General features: G+C 44.3%; 1 long non-coding RNA gene across 1 annotated transcript in view; it reads right to left on the bottom strand.

Moving 5' to 3' along the window:
* Positions 1-9,164: 9,164 nt before the first annotated feature.
* LOC144819272 (uncharacterized) overlaps positions 9,165-16,124 on the bottom strand; it is a 171,456-nt gene continuing 164,496 nt past the window's right edge. Inside the window, exon 4 of the long non-coding RNA XR_013607254.1 lies at positions 9,165-10,256. This is a non-coding gene — a long non-coding RNA (uncharacterized LOC144819272). The remainder of the gene's footprint in view (positions 10,257-16,124) is intronic.

The following is a 16,124-nucleotide window of genomic DNA, read 5'->3' on the forward strand; positions in this document are numbered from 1 at the left end:
AACATGAAAGCACAAGCTTTGGCAGACAAAGGCTTTTATGGCGCAAGTGGATGGCCCATTTGTTGCACTCACTCATCTGGCAACTGAAGAAGAAGGCGTACTTAGTGTGACACCACTCATGGAGGCCCATAAATCTGCTGCCTGGGCTACTGCAGAGGAGAAAATGGCTGAATCCTGAGAAGAGGAGAGGAAAGGAAAGGAAAGGAAAGGAAAGGAAAGGAAAGGAAAGGAAAGGAAAGGAAAGGAAAGAGGAATGGAAAGGAAAGTTCAGGAAAAAAGGAAAGGAAAGGAAAGGATGTATTGCTTGATTAATTAAAATCATTGCAAACATAATATAACCAATCGTCAAAGCATTAAGTAGTAGAAGTGTACTTATTCAAGTAAAAGATGAACATTAGTCAAAATCAGACAAATTAAAATCTAAAACTATTGTTAAAATATAAGCTATTGTGATCAACTCCTGCAAATATAGCTATATAAGGGCCCCAGTTACGTGGCTGCAATGGGCGACTTTGTGGGCTCTAAAGATCAACATTAAATGCCTTGAACATCCCAGCTGTGTGATTACTCCTCAGCATCATTACTACACAGTTTTTCGATGCCCAATTTCGTAAACGCTAAGAACTGAGGGGCACATGTATCATTGTAAATACTGGTCGCAAAGGGGCCGAATCGCAGAATCTGCCCCTTTGCGACCGGTATTTCTGCATTTGAAATGCATCAACCCAAATGTAAATTTGCAATTTAGGTAATCGCAAATTTTGTGATTACCTAAATTGTGAATGCATTCAGGCAATCGCACATTGCGATTCCCTAATTGCAATGCATGATGCAATTCAAAACTGCGATTTTGCAAATTGGAATCGCAAATTACCATCAATTTCATGTTGATGGTAATTTGTGGAAACTTTGGAAAACGCACAAAAAAGCATTTTTCAGAGTGCCATGTTGCACACACACATGCCCTTAGGGCATGTGTGTAATATTTCAAAAAACAGTGGTCCCAAACATCAATCTCAATTTAAAAGCAAAGATACAAATAGACCAAAATTGGAATCTTTGTTCAATGTCCAGCCGGACATGTTTTAATAATAAATACACTTTAATGTAGCGAGATATATAACAATTTCTAAGTGGGACACAAGCCTGCGTCCAACTACCACATATACACAACCATAAAAAACAGACAAATACAAGGCAAGAAAGAAGTCTGTCGATTAGTCAACAAATTGAGACAGACAGTTATTAATTAAATACACATTCTGTGATTTACACAATGGAGGAGTATACAAATCATCATTAGGGCATGTGTGTGCGCAACATGTGATTACATGCCAATTTCAGGGGTACATCAGGGTGGCCTTTTAGCCCTCTTGCACCCTTGAAATTGCATGCGCAATTTGGGAGTACCTATTTGGTACTCGCAAATCGTGCATTCAATTCCCATTCATTCCTATGGGCCTCTAGGCTCGTATAAATGAATTAGAAGTTATTCCTTAATTGCAAATCACAATTTGCAATTAAGGAATATGTAGGAATCGCTAATATTTTAGCGAAACCTACATGCCTAGGCAATTGTGTTTCTATAATTGCGATTCCTTAATAACCTCAATTATGGAATTGCAATTGCCTACAATGGTGCATGTGCCCCTGAACGTTGAAAAGACCAGAGTCATCTTTCAGGCAAGCTTCCACTGTGGTATTGCATGTTCGGATGTTTAAGCATCTAAATAACACTGTAAAAGGCAGAATTTCCTGTGGCAAGCTTTTCCCTTTACACTCTGACACTTCCTTATTCTACTGTTAATTATATTTAGAGTAAAACGAATTTGAAAAATAAAACATGCCATTTATACAGATTGAAAACATTAAAATCACTATATAGCTTTGAGATATCATGAGAGATGTGTTTTCAATGCCTTCAGCAATTTAAAATGTTTTTTTTCTTTTAAGTGATACTTTACAGACAAACATTGGCAAAGCCATCAGATTGGCACTTGCATTATGAAGGCACGACCTGTTGGATTTGCCAATGCTTGTTCTATAATTCAGATTGAAAGGGCTACACTGACATTTTGTTTGTGAATTCTAGGAGCACTATTCGGCTTAAAAACATGCAGAAGCGTGCCAGGTGACATGGTGACCACCCCAAGAGAGTCCCTCCCTGTCCTGCAATGAGGCCATGTCTCGAATGCAGGTGAGGGGTGGTTTGGTCTCTTTGAGCGGCAGCGTGCCGTCCCCATTGGGACATGAGGTCCTCATTTTTAAATATATTGTTTATTATTTCTAATGCTGGTATCAGGCTTGCAATCCCACCACATGCACTAACAAGGCCAATGGGCTGGTTATTTGTAACATTCTGAGTGAAACTCGTTGGTTTACACACTTCTATGATTCATTGTCACTGTGTAATATATGTGTGTGAAGTAAAGCGCTCTGACACCAAACACTGCAATGAGTAGCACTATAAAAGAAATTCAATTAATGTGAGAGAGGATAAAATAAATTAAATAAATGAGAGGGGCTATAGAGAGACGAGGGACACAGCTGGAGAGTGTTAGTGAGCAGGTCGAGGAAAAGAAGGTCATTGGCATGGGTTCCAACAAAGATTGTCACATCGGGTGCACCAATGCTAAAGTCAGACCTGTTGGGCCTGATGAGGCCAGCAAGAAATGGGGTTGCTGGTTGAGTGAGGTGAAACTCCACTTAAGCAATAACCACAATCCCTGTCAAGGGGAACCACAAAAAGTCACAAAAGTCACCTGTTCTTAGCCCTCTGATAGCTTGGCACGAAAATGTTGCGCTTAACTTAGAGGCAATGTGTAAAGTATTTATGTAGTATACAAACAACAATACATTAAATACACAACAGAAGAAAAATCTCACACCAATGTAGAAAAATAGTGTGAATTGTAATAAATTATTCAACATTAAAACGACAAGAATCTAACCAGTAGAACCAAAGTTATCAACTTTGAAAGTTTTAAAGTGGAAAATAGCACCTAAAAGATCAAAGCACTGATCACTGACATCTTGTCGCGTAGACCAGGGCAAAGTCGAAAGTTATGGCCAACTGTGAGGGAGAGTGGGTTGGATACACTAAATGGATTGGGTGCAGTCTCTGCTTACCTTTGAACTTTGAAGACATTTTCAAGAAAAATGTCTGATAAGGTAAAGTTCAATGGGGCAAGGCAGCCGGCAGTGTCCAAGGAGGAGGCGTAGTCATCAGGGAGCTGCTATACTAAGCCGTGGCAAAGATATCTCGGTTCGGACTCAGTCTCTTTTTCGGAAATCAAAAATCTCCAGCGACAGAAGCTGCAGGCTGCAGCCGATGAAGGCTCTACATGGCTAGATACCCCGTCTACGAGGAGTCGCTGACAGGAGATACTTCTGCGAAGAAGAACGTAAAACAAATAATGGGGCAACCTAGCCTCCCTAGGAACCCGGGTAGATATATAATAAGAAACAAATAATGAATCCCTCAGGAGAAGTAGAAAGCCTTCACTTTTAAAGAAAAAGTGTGACCAAAAATAGAACTCAAAAACCTTTCAACGGTTTAAACATGCACCTGTACATTTAGATGCTCAGGCCTGTGCAAGCTATTTTCCTTCCCTCAGGGAAGGAAAAAAGGGGGGGCTCGGAGCTAGATAAGAGGTCCAGAGCCCGTGCTCCTTGATTTATACCACAATCAAAAATAAGGGTCTCAATTCCTAAAGAGAAAGCTAGAGTGTCAACAGGTTATCCAAGATAGGGGCATATGTAAGGTGGCAGTCAGCAGGACTGCCCTCACACATCCAGAAGGGATGTCATGCTTCATCATAGGGCTGTGGCTCCTCGTTGGGCCGGCGCTGCAATGCCCAACGGGTCCCCCGAAGGGTCACTTTGGCTGAGATCTTTTATTGGTATGCCGTTTGGTGAGTGCAAGGTAGAGTCTATGTGAGGTGCTCTTTCATGTGTGATAATGTGAGTAAAAAATTATCAGGGAGGCCACTAACTACTTTTAATAACCGGACCGCCTTGTCAGATTAATAACCTTTCTAGGTAGATGCTACCAATAGGGTCACGACTGAGCGCAACACCTCTTCCGGACCCTAGGGAGTACTTTTATCTCGCATTGGAGGTAAGATTACGTGCTTGATTATGTGTAAGAAAGAATAGCATGGGATACTCAACCACGCTCCCCTTTTTAACTATGTGACCATGTGGGTGATATCAGCACTCATTAAGATAAGTTTCTAAAGTCCCCTTGATTCCATTACGCCTGAGCTTGCAAGCATTCACTGAGCATGTGAACCAATGGCTTGCCTTGCTCCAACTGTTACTAGAATCTTGGAGTGCTGTTGAGCACGTTTAGACAAAGCAAAACATGTGTTACTGATATTTTGATTTCAGATGCTAGTTTGCACCTACTCTTGCTAAAAAATCAAAGCCAGTGTACTATCACGTGTTTTCTTCAGGAGTTTTGGAGAACTTTCCCGATTGTCACTTATGCCACATGCCACACGTGCTCCCTCTGTATTCTTGGGACCATGAACATGCTATATAAACTATGCCTTAACCCAAGTCCCTTGCTTGGCCTATGCTCCCTGCAGAACAAGCATCCTGCCTATCCACTCACCTGAAGAATCGACCAGACCTGGGCAGTGCATTTTGCAGCTGCAGTTCTAAGCTCCACCGGTAATTCCCTTGGCTCCAGCTCCCTCTGAGCATTCTTTTTTCTGCCTCCTGCTCAGCTCCACACTATGTGTGGGAGGGTATGCTAAGACATGAGTCCCTTGCTCATTGCACCATCAGGATTCAAGCAAGCCGGGCCGACGAAGGCTGTGATGCCAGAAACCGGTCCCCGGAAGCTTGATTCCTTCCCAGTATAAGAATTGGCTTGGTAGTTTGGTTTGCCCTGATCCCATCATGCACTGGGACAGGAACAGACTAATTTGCATATAGCCAGGTTCTGAGCTGGGATGGTGCATTGAGCTAAAAAACGGTGATGGATTAAAACTGTGATGTCTTGACTTGGTAAGAGTATTCTGCATCATTCAGAAACTCTGTCCATCACCACCCCCTTTTTCCAAAATCACTTTCATCCACACTATGGGTGGGAGGGTATGCTCAGACGTGAGTCCCTTGCTCATTGCACCATCAGGATTCAAGCAGGCCGGGCCGACGAAGGCTGTGATGCCAGAAACCGGTCCCCGGAAGCTTGTTTCCTTCCCAGTATAAGAATTGGCTTGGTAGTTTGGTTTACCCTGTTCCCATCATGCACTGGGACAGGAACAGACTAATTTGCATATAGCCAGGTTCTGAGCTGGGATGGTGCATTGAGCTAAAAAACGGTGATGGATTAAAACCATGATCTGTTGACTTGGTAAGAGTATTCTGCATCATTCAGAAACTCTGTCCATCACCACCCCCTTTTTCCAAAATCGCTTTTATCCACACTATGTGTGGGAGGGTATGCTCAGACGTGAGTCCCTTGCTCATTGCACCATCAGGATTCAAGCAAGCCGGGCCGACGAAGGCTGTGATGCCAGAAACCGGTCCCCGGAAGCTTGTTTCCTTCCCAGTATAAGAATTGGCTTGGTAGTTTGGTTTGCCCTGTTCCCATCATGCACTGGGACAGGAACAGACTAATTTGCATATAGCCAGGTTCTGAGCTGGGATGGTGCATTGAGCTAAAAAATGGTGATGGATTAAAACCATGATCTCTTGACTTGGTAAGAGTATTCTGCATCATTCAGAAACTCTGTCCATCACCGCCCCCTTTTTCCAAAATCCTGCTCAGCTCCTCCAGTTCCTCAGCGACTTCCTGACTCAGGAACTCAAGACCTTCTTCGAACTTAGGACAAGTTGAAGTACTATGCTAAGTACTTAATATCAGGTTAGTGCACACTATCCTTTAATAGTGGAAATCAGGCCAAAGTATCGGAGTCTTCAAGACTATAGACTTGTCTTCAAGTTTCCTGCCAGTGACTTCCCTTCAATTCACCTTGATTGTTCTTGCTCTAGACCCTTCCTGATACCTTGGCCTTTGCATTATGTTTATACAAGGACTAGAGACTTTGCTCTGTGTTTCTCTGATAAACAGTCGTTCTTAGAGAATTATCCTCACCATGTCACCGTGTACTGAGATCTTTGTTTCGAGTTTTTCCTTGGGAGTGTCAATAACTTGTTCCAGTTATTCAGTTTCCTTGCTATGTTTCTGAAAGAGGCTGTAAGTGTATGTTTCTGAAGTTTTCAAATCCATTGTTTGTGAGGCCTCTAGTGAATTGATAGTACTTGCCTCTTCTTGGTGTTTCCAATGCATTGCCTCTTTGTGAGATCAGAGGTCATGGTCCTGTGCACATCTACCTAGCAGACTCAGAGGGTCTCCAGTGTATGCTGCGCAGTGCAGTTGCTGACCGGAGCCAGTACCTCAAGTCTCTGTTTTCTTATTTTGTCCTAAACCACCTTCACTCCAAGGGCCTCACTTTGTTTAGGGAGAAGTTATTCCCTGAATGGGCTTGGCCCTGAGGAAAACAGAAGGTCCAGCATCAGTCCCAGTAACGTCTCCCTGGTTGTAACCAGGTGAGTGCATGACACTATTTGAGAACGCAGAGAAGAACGTAGCAGGGCTGCCGTGAAGTCAGGCCGACTGACGATTTACCATGGGTAGATCGACGAGCAGGTATGTCCCGGTCTCTTTTTGGTCAAAAATTGTAAAAGTCCCAAGGTTTGGTTCTGGGCTATCTGGGCACCTTTAGCACCACTTCTAAGGGTCCAGGGCTGGTGAGGCACCACTTGGAAAGTCAGAATTTAGTAAGGCTGGGGCTCAGAGGAAGCTTCAGGCAGCTGGTCAGTCCTTCTTGGAAGCAGCAAAGCAGTCTTCTGAAGTGCCCAGCAGGTCCAGTAAGTGAACTTAGGAGTATGTCTGAAGGTCCTGTTTCTATACCTGATGCCTACTTTGGAGTAGGAGAAGTTTCTGGAAGTTACAGAAGTGTTTGGTATTTTGTGCCTCACTGTACTGGTCCTAGTCTGTCTGCAGGCACGATAGGCTAGAGTGAAGATCTTTGTGTGAGAGCAGGGCACAGCTGATTAAAGCGCAAGTGAGGCTGTGCCCAACTCCACCCCCCCATTCTGCTTGAGATGGCCTATCCAGGCACATCTAATCCTTGTGTTGTGTGGGGGTCTGGGAGGAATATACAAAAGAAAATTGTCAGCTATACCCAGTCATGTGACCCAGGAACCGGCTGCACTTACCTAATGGGTAGGACAGAAAAATGCCAATTTCTAAAAGTGACCTTTTCTAAACTGAAATTTAAAATCTAACTTTACCATTAAAGAGAATTTTGAATTACAATTTCTCAGACACGAAACATGGCTTTCCTACCTAATCCCAATCAAAAGTTATCACTTATTAAGTGTAATAAGCTAACCCAATGTTATTCAATGGAAGAGGTAGGCCTCACAGTAGTGAAAAACTAATTTGTGAGGTTTTTAGTAGCAGGACATGTAAAACTTAAAAGTACATGTCCAACTATTTAATAACAATGCACTCTCACCTATGGGCTGTCTAGGGCCTACTTTAGGGGTAACTATATGTACTAAAAAGGGAGTTTAAGACTTGTAAATGGGCTTATTTTCCCAAATTGTATTGGAAATTTAAAACTGCCCCAAGATGCAATAGCAGGCCTCGGACATGGTTTAAGGGGTTACTTAAGTGGGAGAATTGCTGTGGGCCCATTAGTTGCATCTAAGTTATCCGCCCAGGTATATGGTATTACAATTTACTAAGGAGTTATAAGTAAATTCAATATGGGCATTAGGTGTAAGCCAATTTTACTATGTGTTAGGCAGTGAGCACAAGCACTTTAGTACTGGTCAGCAGTGGTAAAGTGCTCAGAGTCCTAAGGCCAACAAAATCAAATTCATCAAAATAGATGGGGTGAAGGCTAAATGTTTGAGGGTGTGGAAATTTGGCAGAGATCGATGTTAGCATTTAGCAGAAGCCATCTTCTTTCCGGCAGCCATTTTGTCTGCCATATGTTCGCCATGTGCTCTTTCCTTCTGCTCTGTCATTTGCCCTTGTGCCTTGCTCAAAGAACTGGCTATACGTAGCCTCTGCTACTCTGCACATGCGCAGAGAAGTTTGTAGCTGCCCATGCACCTGTTTAGGTCTGTTACTGTCAGGATGTTTCTACTTAAGTCAGCAACTATTGGCTCCTCCTTCTTTGTTGACTGTGTATTTCTGTATGACCATTTACGCATGTAACTCTCCTATGTGTGCTTGTACCGCCTTCTTTTGAGCCCCTGTGTGGGTATAAAAGACCCATGGTTCTTCTACTCCTTGTGCTACTTCATACTCTACCGAATGGTGTTGTGTGAATGTAGTTCCACCTCATGAGGTTTAATAAACTATCTCTTTGACATTTCAGTTTCCGTGCCAACTTCTATTTACTGGTCTGAGGACTTGTGTGCAGAGAAGGGCAAAACCCTAGCACTGGTAGGCCTTGCTGAGGTCCACCTCTACAAGGGAACACCACCCCAAGGTTGACAAATGTAACAGGGCTGTAAGCTGCAGCTGAATTTCTGGCCCCTTTCTGATGCTTCTGGTCTTTAATCACAGCCTCATGCAATGCTATCGAAGATGTTAAACTGCCTGTTCCAAGCAGGAGGAAGTGGTTAAAGACCAGATCCAGCCAAAAAGAGGCCTTGATTCTGTGCCTTTTAGACAACAATATAAATATGTTGGGCCTCGAGAAAGTACATTTTGACCCACCTCCTAGACCCCTCCTCTTAATAGAATAGAAATTCCTACAGAGTAGGAATCGCCATTAAGAAATAGCTATTTTGGAAAGGCAAAACCATTTGTACAACATACCTATGGCCCTAAAGGCCCATAGGTAAGAAAGGTTTTGAATTTCCCAATTTGCGATTTCCTAATTAGAAATCGCAAATTTGGAAATGCAAAACCAAGAGTGTCTATGGGCCTAAGGCCCCCCTTAATGCACCCCAAAAAAGTGATGCACATTTAAAGCGTACAAATACCCTAGAGCAACCGTGCACTTTATGGCACTTTAAAAAAAGCATTTGGGGGGGCTTTTTTTAAATTGCACAAACTCCAAGTTGATGGTAACCATGTGCAATTTAAAAAAAGCCCATTTTGCATTTAGGAATGCTTTGTACATGTGCTTAGGAACTCAAAAATAGGAGATTCCTATTTGCGATTTCCTATTTAGGGAATCGAAAAACGCGATTTCTATTGGGTAGAAATCGCATTTTGAAATACCCTATCAGCCTTTGTACATTAGGAAAGGCTGTTTTGCATTTCTCAATGGGCCAAAATTGTAATTCGGGCCCTTAAGAAATGCAAAAGCTTTTGTACATATGGCCTTATCAGGAACAATGTGCTAAAAGAACGGAGTTTTCTATTGTGTTGGGTGCTGAACAGTAGACCTGGTGCAAGGCATATCTAGCACAGTAAGAGTCATAGCAAATGCAGTCGCTCTCCCAGTACTCTAGTTAATTTCTGCCCACCTGAGCACTGGAAGCACATCTTATACTTGAGTCAGCTTTATTAACTCAGTGTACCAATGAAGGGAACTGTATTTGACCTATGGTCACAGATTTGAATCCCAATGGATTCACTCAGCCTTCATCCGCTAGAGGTCGCTAAACCCGCCATTGAGTTAAATTTCAACATTTTTTGTTCAGCACTAAAAAAAAATAAGAATGACCATACTCATGTTATGCTATGTTATGTTATGTTATGTTATGTTATGTTACATTACTTTACGTTACGGTTTGTCACGTTATATTATCTTCTTGACATAGCCACCCCTGGAGCCTTTAAAGGGCCCTTACCGTTGCAGGTGCAAACATAACAAATGCAAGAGGCTGAAACTGCACCAACATTCTGTTACCCTACTGAATGGTCGTCAGTACATATTGCTATGTCAGCACCATATTATAAATGTCATTAAAATGAGATCATCTTGTGATAGCTTCTTGAACCTGGGTGATCGCCTACACCCTCAAAGATTCACCTGCAGCAGAAGCTCACGCCCTGGGATGAACCTGGAATGAAAGTGAGTTATGAGGAGACACTGAGCGGTGCCAAGATAATGACACAGAGACGCATAACAGTGATTCAGGAAATTGTTCAATATGACAGGGCGTCCCGCGAGCACAATGCACAAGTTCTTGCAACAATTCTGGAGACTTTCCAAGCAGCACGGCAGGATAATCATCATCATCTTAGTGCAACGAGGCAGAATGATCTGTAAATGGAAAGAAAATTAGACTGAACAACGAGAAACCTGTTAGGGAAATGAGTTGGATAATCAAGGTGTCAGGTAATTTCACAATGATGCGTGACAAGCTGTACAATACTTGTAGGCAGCGACTTTGAAACAAAGAAACTCATCCTGCTCAGCCACTGCCAGGCCTGTTCCTTCTGAAATGAACTTTTATTTCTTTCACTTATACTTTTATTTATCCATTTAGCGCGTCCTATAAAGTATGTTTTGTAAGTACATGCATGACGCAAGTCAATACAAGGCAACGCAAGTACTTAAAAGGCATTTACAAAGCCATGCGATTTGCACCGACTTGCGTGACTCTTTAACCCCTTCGCTGCTAGGCCTTTTCCCCTCCTGTGCTAAGCCTTCTTTTGGCGATTTGGGGTAGTGCGCGCTTAAAAACGGGCTGCAGATGAAAGCCTCTGGGTTTTTCCCTGCAAATGTTATCAAAAAAGGGTTTCTGGGGCTGAAATCTCCATTTTCTCAGCTTTTAGGGAATGACAGTCTTTTGTCAGAGAACCAACATTTTTCACACAGTTTTGGCATTTTTCTGGGACATTGCCTATTTTTGCTATTTTTTGAGCTTTCAACCTCCTTCCAGTTAATGGTAGAAATGAGTTTGAAAGCAATAATGGATCCTGAAAAGCTATACATTTTCGGAAAGTAGACAAAAGTGTGCATTCAGCAAGGGGTCATTTGTCTAAATCCATGAAGGTTTCTTTATAGAAACTAACATTTAAATATTCGAATAATTGAAACTTAGTTGAAAAAAGCAGCCTTTTGTCTAAACGTTTTCACCTATAACTTCTTGTAATTTTTACAGCTTTTTAAAAGCAATATACTGTTACATCCGTTTGACCTTCCTGGTTGTGGGGATATATAGGACTTGTAGTTTCACCAAGAACCCGACGAACACAGAGCCAAACACTGAGCAGCAACTTTCAATGGTATTTTATTATTTATTGGGTATAGAGCACTTATTCTTGGAAAATGTATACATGGAAAAAATCGGTATGAAAGACTCCTATGTATTTCTGAATTGGGTACAAATTATAGAGTTTAGAAACAGTATATATTTGTACATTTTCAAAATTGGGAATACTCATACTAGCATGAGAATGATTGGTCATTTTTCAAAAAGATTTTTTTTTACACAATGTCTTTCATTGGGAAGGGAGAAATGCATGAAAACTCAATAGGTAATAACAGTTGATTTACAAATCTGAATTACCCTAAGTCTCCCGATAAAAATGGTACCTCACTTGTGTGGGTCGGCCTTGGGCCTGCGACAGGAAACGCCGCAAAATGCAACGTGGTCACACCTCAATTTTGCAGTTAAAAATTGACCCTTTTATGGCAAAGTGCCTAGCTGTAGTTTTTGCACCCTAGCTCTGTCGGCCCCGAAGGAAACCTAGCAAACTTATACATTTTTGAAAAGTAGACACCCAGGGGAATTCAGGATGGGGTGGCTCGACTGCCTCCCACCAGGTTCTGTTACCCAGAATCCCTTGTAAAGCTAAGAAATTGACAAAACAATCGCATTTTCCTCACATTTCTGTGGTGGAAAGTACTGGAATCTGCGTGGATCAACACATTTTCCCCCACCTAGCGTTTCCCCAGGTCTCCCGAGAAAAATGGTACCTCACTTGCCTGGGTCTGCCTAGTGCCTTTGACAGGAAACGGCGCAAAACGCAACGTGGTCGCACCTCAATTTCGCAGTCAATACTGGCCCTTTTTTGGCTAAGTGCCTACCTGTAGTTTTCGAACCCTAGCTCTGCCAGCACCTAGGGAAACCTAGCAAACCTATACTTTTTTGAAAAGTAGACACCCAGGGGAGTTCAGGATGGGGTGACTCAACTGCCTCCCACCAGGTTCTGTTACCCAGAATCCCTTGCAAGGCTAAAAAATGGACAAACAAACGCATTTTCCTCACATTTCTGTGGTGTAAAGTTCTGGAATCTGCGTGGATCAACAAATTTTCACCCACCCAGCGTTCCCCCAGGTCTCCCAAGAAAAATGGTACCTCACTTGACTGGGTCTGCCGAGTGACAGGAAACAGCGCAAAACGCAACGTGATCGCACCGAAATTTCGCAGTGTAAACGGGCCCTTTTTTGGCAAAGTGCCTACCTTTAGTGTTTGAACCCTAGCTCTGCTGGCACCTAGGGAAACCTAGCAAACCTATACATTTCTGAAAACTAGATACCCAGGGGAATTCAGGATGGGGTGACTCAACTGCCTCCCACCATGTTCTGTTACCCAGAATTCCTTGCAAAGCTAAACAATTGTCAAACAAAACGCATTTTCCTCACATTTCTGTGGTGGAAAGTTCTGGAATCTGCGTGGATCAACAAATTTCCACCCACCCCGTGTTTCCCCAGGTCTCCTGAAAAAATGGTACCTCACTTGCCTGGGTCTGCCTAGTGCCTGCGGCAGGAAACAGCCCAAAACGCAACGTGTTCGCACCGCAATTTCGCAGTGAAAACGGGCACTTTTTTGCGTGGGATCTCCGTGCCGGCGCAAATGTCCTACCACCCAGCGTACCCCTTGCTCTCCCGAGTAAAATGATACCTCACTTGTGTGGGTGGGCCAAAGCAGAACAGGCCAAATATGTATTTTTAAGAAATTGTAGCATTCAGGATTGACAAATTAAGCACAGAGAATTCAACTGTTTTGGGGTCATCCTAGTCACAGGCCTTTGGCCCACCCACACAAGTGAGGTATCATTTTACTCAGGAGATCAAGGGGAATGCTGGGTGGTAGGACATTTGTGCCGGCACGGAGATCCCACGCAAAAATGTATGGAAAAGTGTTTTTTTTAACCTAAATTTAAGGTTTGCAGGGATTTCTGGGTAGGAAAACATTGGGGGACCCCCGCATGCCATACCTCCCTGGACTCCTCCGGGTGTCTAGTTTTCAGAACTGTTTGGGTTTGGTAGTTTCCAAAGATGCCCGCCGAGCCCCGGGCCAAAAGCTCAGGTGACTCCCCCAAAAAATAAGGTAGTTTTGCTAAAGGTAATTTTAAAGTCTCCACCGTACGAATTGGGCCTTTTCCTGTTGCAGCCACTATGCCTACCCACACAAGTGAGGTACAATTTTTATCGGGAGACCTGGAGGAACGCTGGGTGGGAGGAAATTTGTGTGAGCCCAGTGATGCCACGCTTTCCCACCAAAAAAGTGTGAAAAAACTGATTTTTTCAGCTAAAATTGAGGTTTGCAAGGGATTCTGGGTAAAGGAACTTTGGAGGATCCACGCAAGCCATACCTCCTTGGAAACCCCCGGGTGTCTGCTTTTCAGAAATGTGTGGGTTTGGTAGGTTTACCTAGATGGCCGTCTAGCACGGGGCCAAAAATCCAGGTAACCCCCTGGTTTTCACATAGGCAATTTGCCTATGTGAAAACCACCAGCTTTTGCAAAAGGGGTTACCTGGGGTTTTGGGGCAGAAAAGTCAAAACAAAAAATTGTTGGTCCTTCATAAATAAAATACTATCCCTGGTGTCTAGTGTAAATGTCATGTAAATGTCAAAGGTTCTTATATAGCGCCTTATCACCGCAAGGTCTCAAGGCGCTTGCTTTGGGAACCCGTCCTGGCTTTTTCCCTGTGAGATAACTCGTACAGCGCCTGAACAGGGACATGAACCCTGGTCCCTCAGATGAAAAATCTGATGCTCTACCGACTGAGCTATCCAGGCTTTTCTGCCCCCCCCCACCCCCCCGGGTCCAGATTCGGCCCAAAAAACGGCCGGTCTGCCCCAGGGGGGGTCAGAAAAGTCTGAAAAGTAATTTGCCCCCTAAGGAAGCGACCCTTGCCCAAGGGGTCGCTTCCTGCACACGAAAACAAAACAAACAAACAATCCCTGGTGTCTAGTGGGGCATTCCTGGTGCACGATCGTGACGCTGTCCGCGATCGGGCACCAGAAATGCCCTGCATTGGAACATCAGGAGAGAGGAAACACTGTTTCCTCCCCCCCCCCCGATGCCTCAAGGCACAGAGAAACGGGCCCCCCGCCCCACCGGAGCAAGAAACACTCACCCTTCCCGCTGGACGCGCTGGAAAGAAATGGCTTCCAGCGCGTCCAGCACTTCCTGATGACGTCGGCGCACGCTATGCGCGCTGATGTCACCAGGAAGCATGGGGGGGCCAGGGGGTGGCAGCAGAAAGTCTTCCACTGCCACCCCAGGGATGAGCACAAGGATTGATACCCCGGGGGGGGGGGAGTGCCAGCGCTCCCCCGAGGGCTGTGCTGATGACGGAGCGGTTCCGTCATCAGCACAGCCCAACCGACGCTGATGACTGAACCGCTCCGTCATCAGCGTCGAAGGGGTTAAAGAAATGTAACACAGTGCAAAGGCTTGCGTTGCGCAATATTACATTTTGTTGTGATAAGGATTCCATCGATGGAAAATAGGCGTTCCTGTGCATCCACCCGTGGAATTTGACGTAATCCCAGATTTACCAAACCCACAGAGAGCTGTAAGGAGGAGAGATGTCTTCTGTCCTCTTCATTATTTCCTCTTCAGCACAGGTAGAAAAGATGACATTTCTTCTAAGGATTGGTTTTGTACAGCAATGCTGTAGACAGTGGAGGAAAGAGTTTTGCTCAGAAGTGGGACCATTGAGGGTGTCCATTGGTGTATGCTTTGTGGAAGAGAAGCACTTTTAGTTCCTCCTGAAGGGCAGGGAAGTCATGAGTGTATTATGTAGGCCTGCCAGCTGACGGCGGCCCTAAGGCAGTCTGGAGGAGAGTAACTCCTCGCGAATATGCAAGTAAATCACCAGTACCTGTCTTGCTTCCTAACACTAAAGACTCCAGTGCTATTTACAGAGTAAATATGGCCCAAAACACTAGAGGCTCCAGTTCTGTTTATTAACCCCTCCCATGCTCGTGACAGAACCGTTCCGTCACGAGCCTCGAGTGGGCTGTGCTGGTGACGGAACGGTTCCGTCAATGCCCGCTCGCCGCGCCTGCACGGCGCGAATTCCGCGCCTGCGCTGACGTTCTAATGGGCGGGCGGGTCCGTGACGGAACCATTCCGTCACAAGCACAGCTCACCCGAGGGCCGTGACAGAGCGGTTCCGTCACGAGCACGGGACCGCCGCGCGGCCCCGCCTCCCCCTTAGCGCTGCGGCGGAATAGCCGCCGCAGCGAAGGGGTTAATAATGCCCCAACGACCCCCAAGAGTGTGGGGCGTGCTTTGCCTGCATCCTCTTGATGCGCTCAACATTGCAGCTAAGAACAACTCAAGCCACGCAAGATTTAGGTAAATCTCATGAAATGCGTACACCATCTTGAGCTTGGCCCTCTAAACAAAGCCCATGCATTACCATGTGAGCCTAATATTCAGAAAAGTACCTCGAATTCGCAGAGGGTAAAACACCTTTACAACAAAACTTTCTTTCCGCATACCTTCACTCCGCATACCATCACAACGATAGTACCATTACTCCGCAATACTTTTAAAACGCATACCATTACATCTTATATGCTTTTATCATGCATGCTTTTACAACGAAATTCGTTGTAAAAGCATGAATGGTAAAAGTATGTTTTTTATATTTAAGTTTAATGAATGAATGAATGAAAGGCATTTTATAACGCGCAAACTTAGCCCCAGGGGGCATCAAGGCGCGATAACAAACAAACAGAAAGTCCAAACTACCAAGTGAAGACCACTATAACCACCGGAAGCGCGGCCTCTAATATGTCTGAGAGAAAAGCCAGGTCTTCAGGTGTTTCCTAAAGACCGACAGAGAGGCCTGACTGGAGAGTTCCGGAGGGAGAGAATTCCAAAGTCTTGGAGCTAAGGTGGAAAAAGCATACCTTCCCATTTTGCCTTCACAGCTCTG

This window comes from Lissotriton helveticus, chromosome 2_1, assembly GCF_964261635.1.
Source record: "Lissotriton helveticus chromosome 2_1, aLisHel1.1, whole genome shotgun sequence".
Lineage (NCBI taxonomy): Eukaryota > Metazoa > Chordata > Amphibia > Caudata > Salamandridae > Lissotriton > Lissotriton helveticus.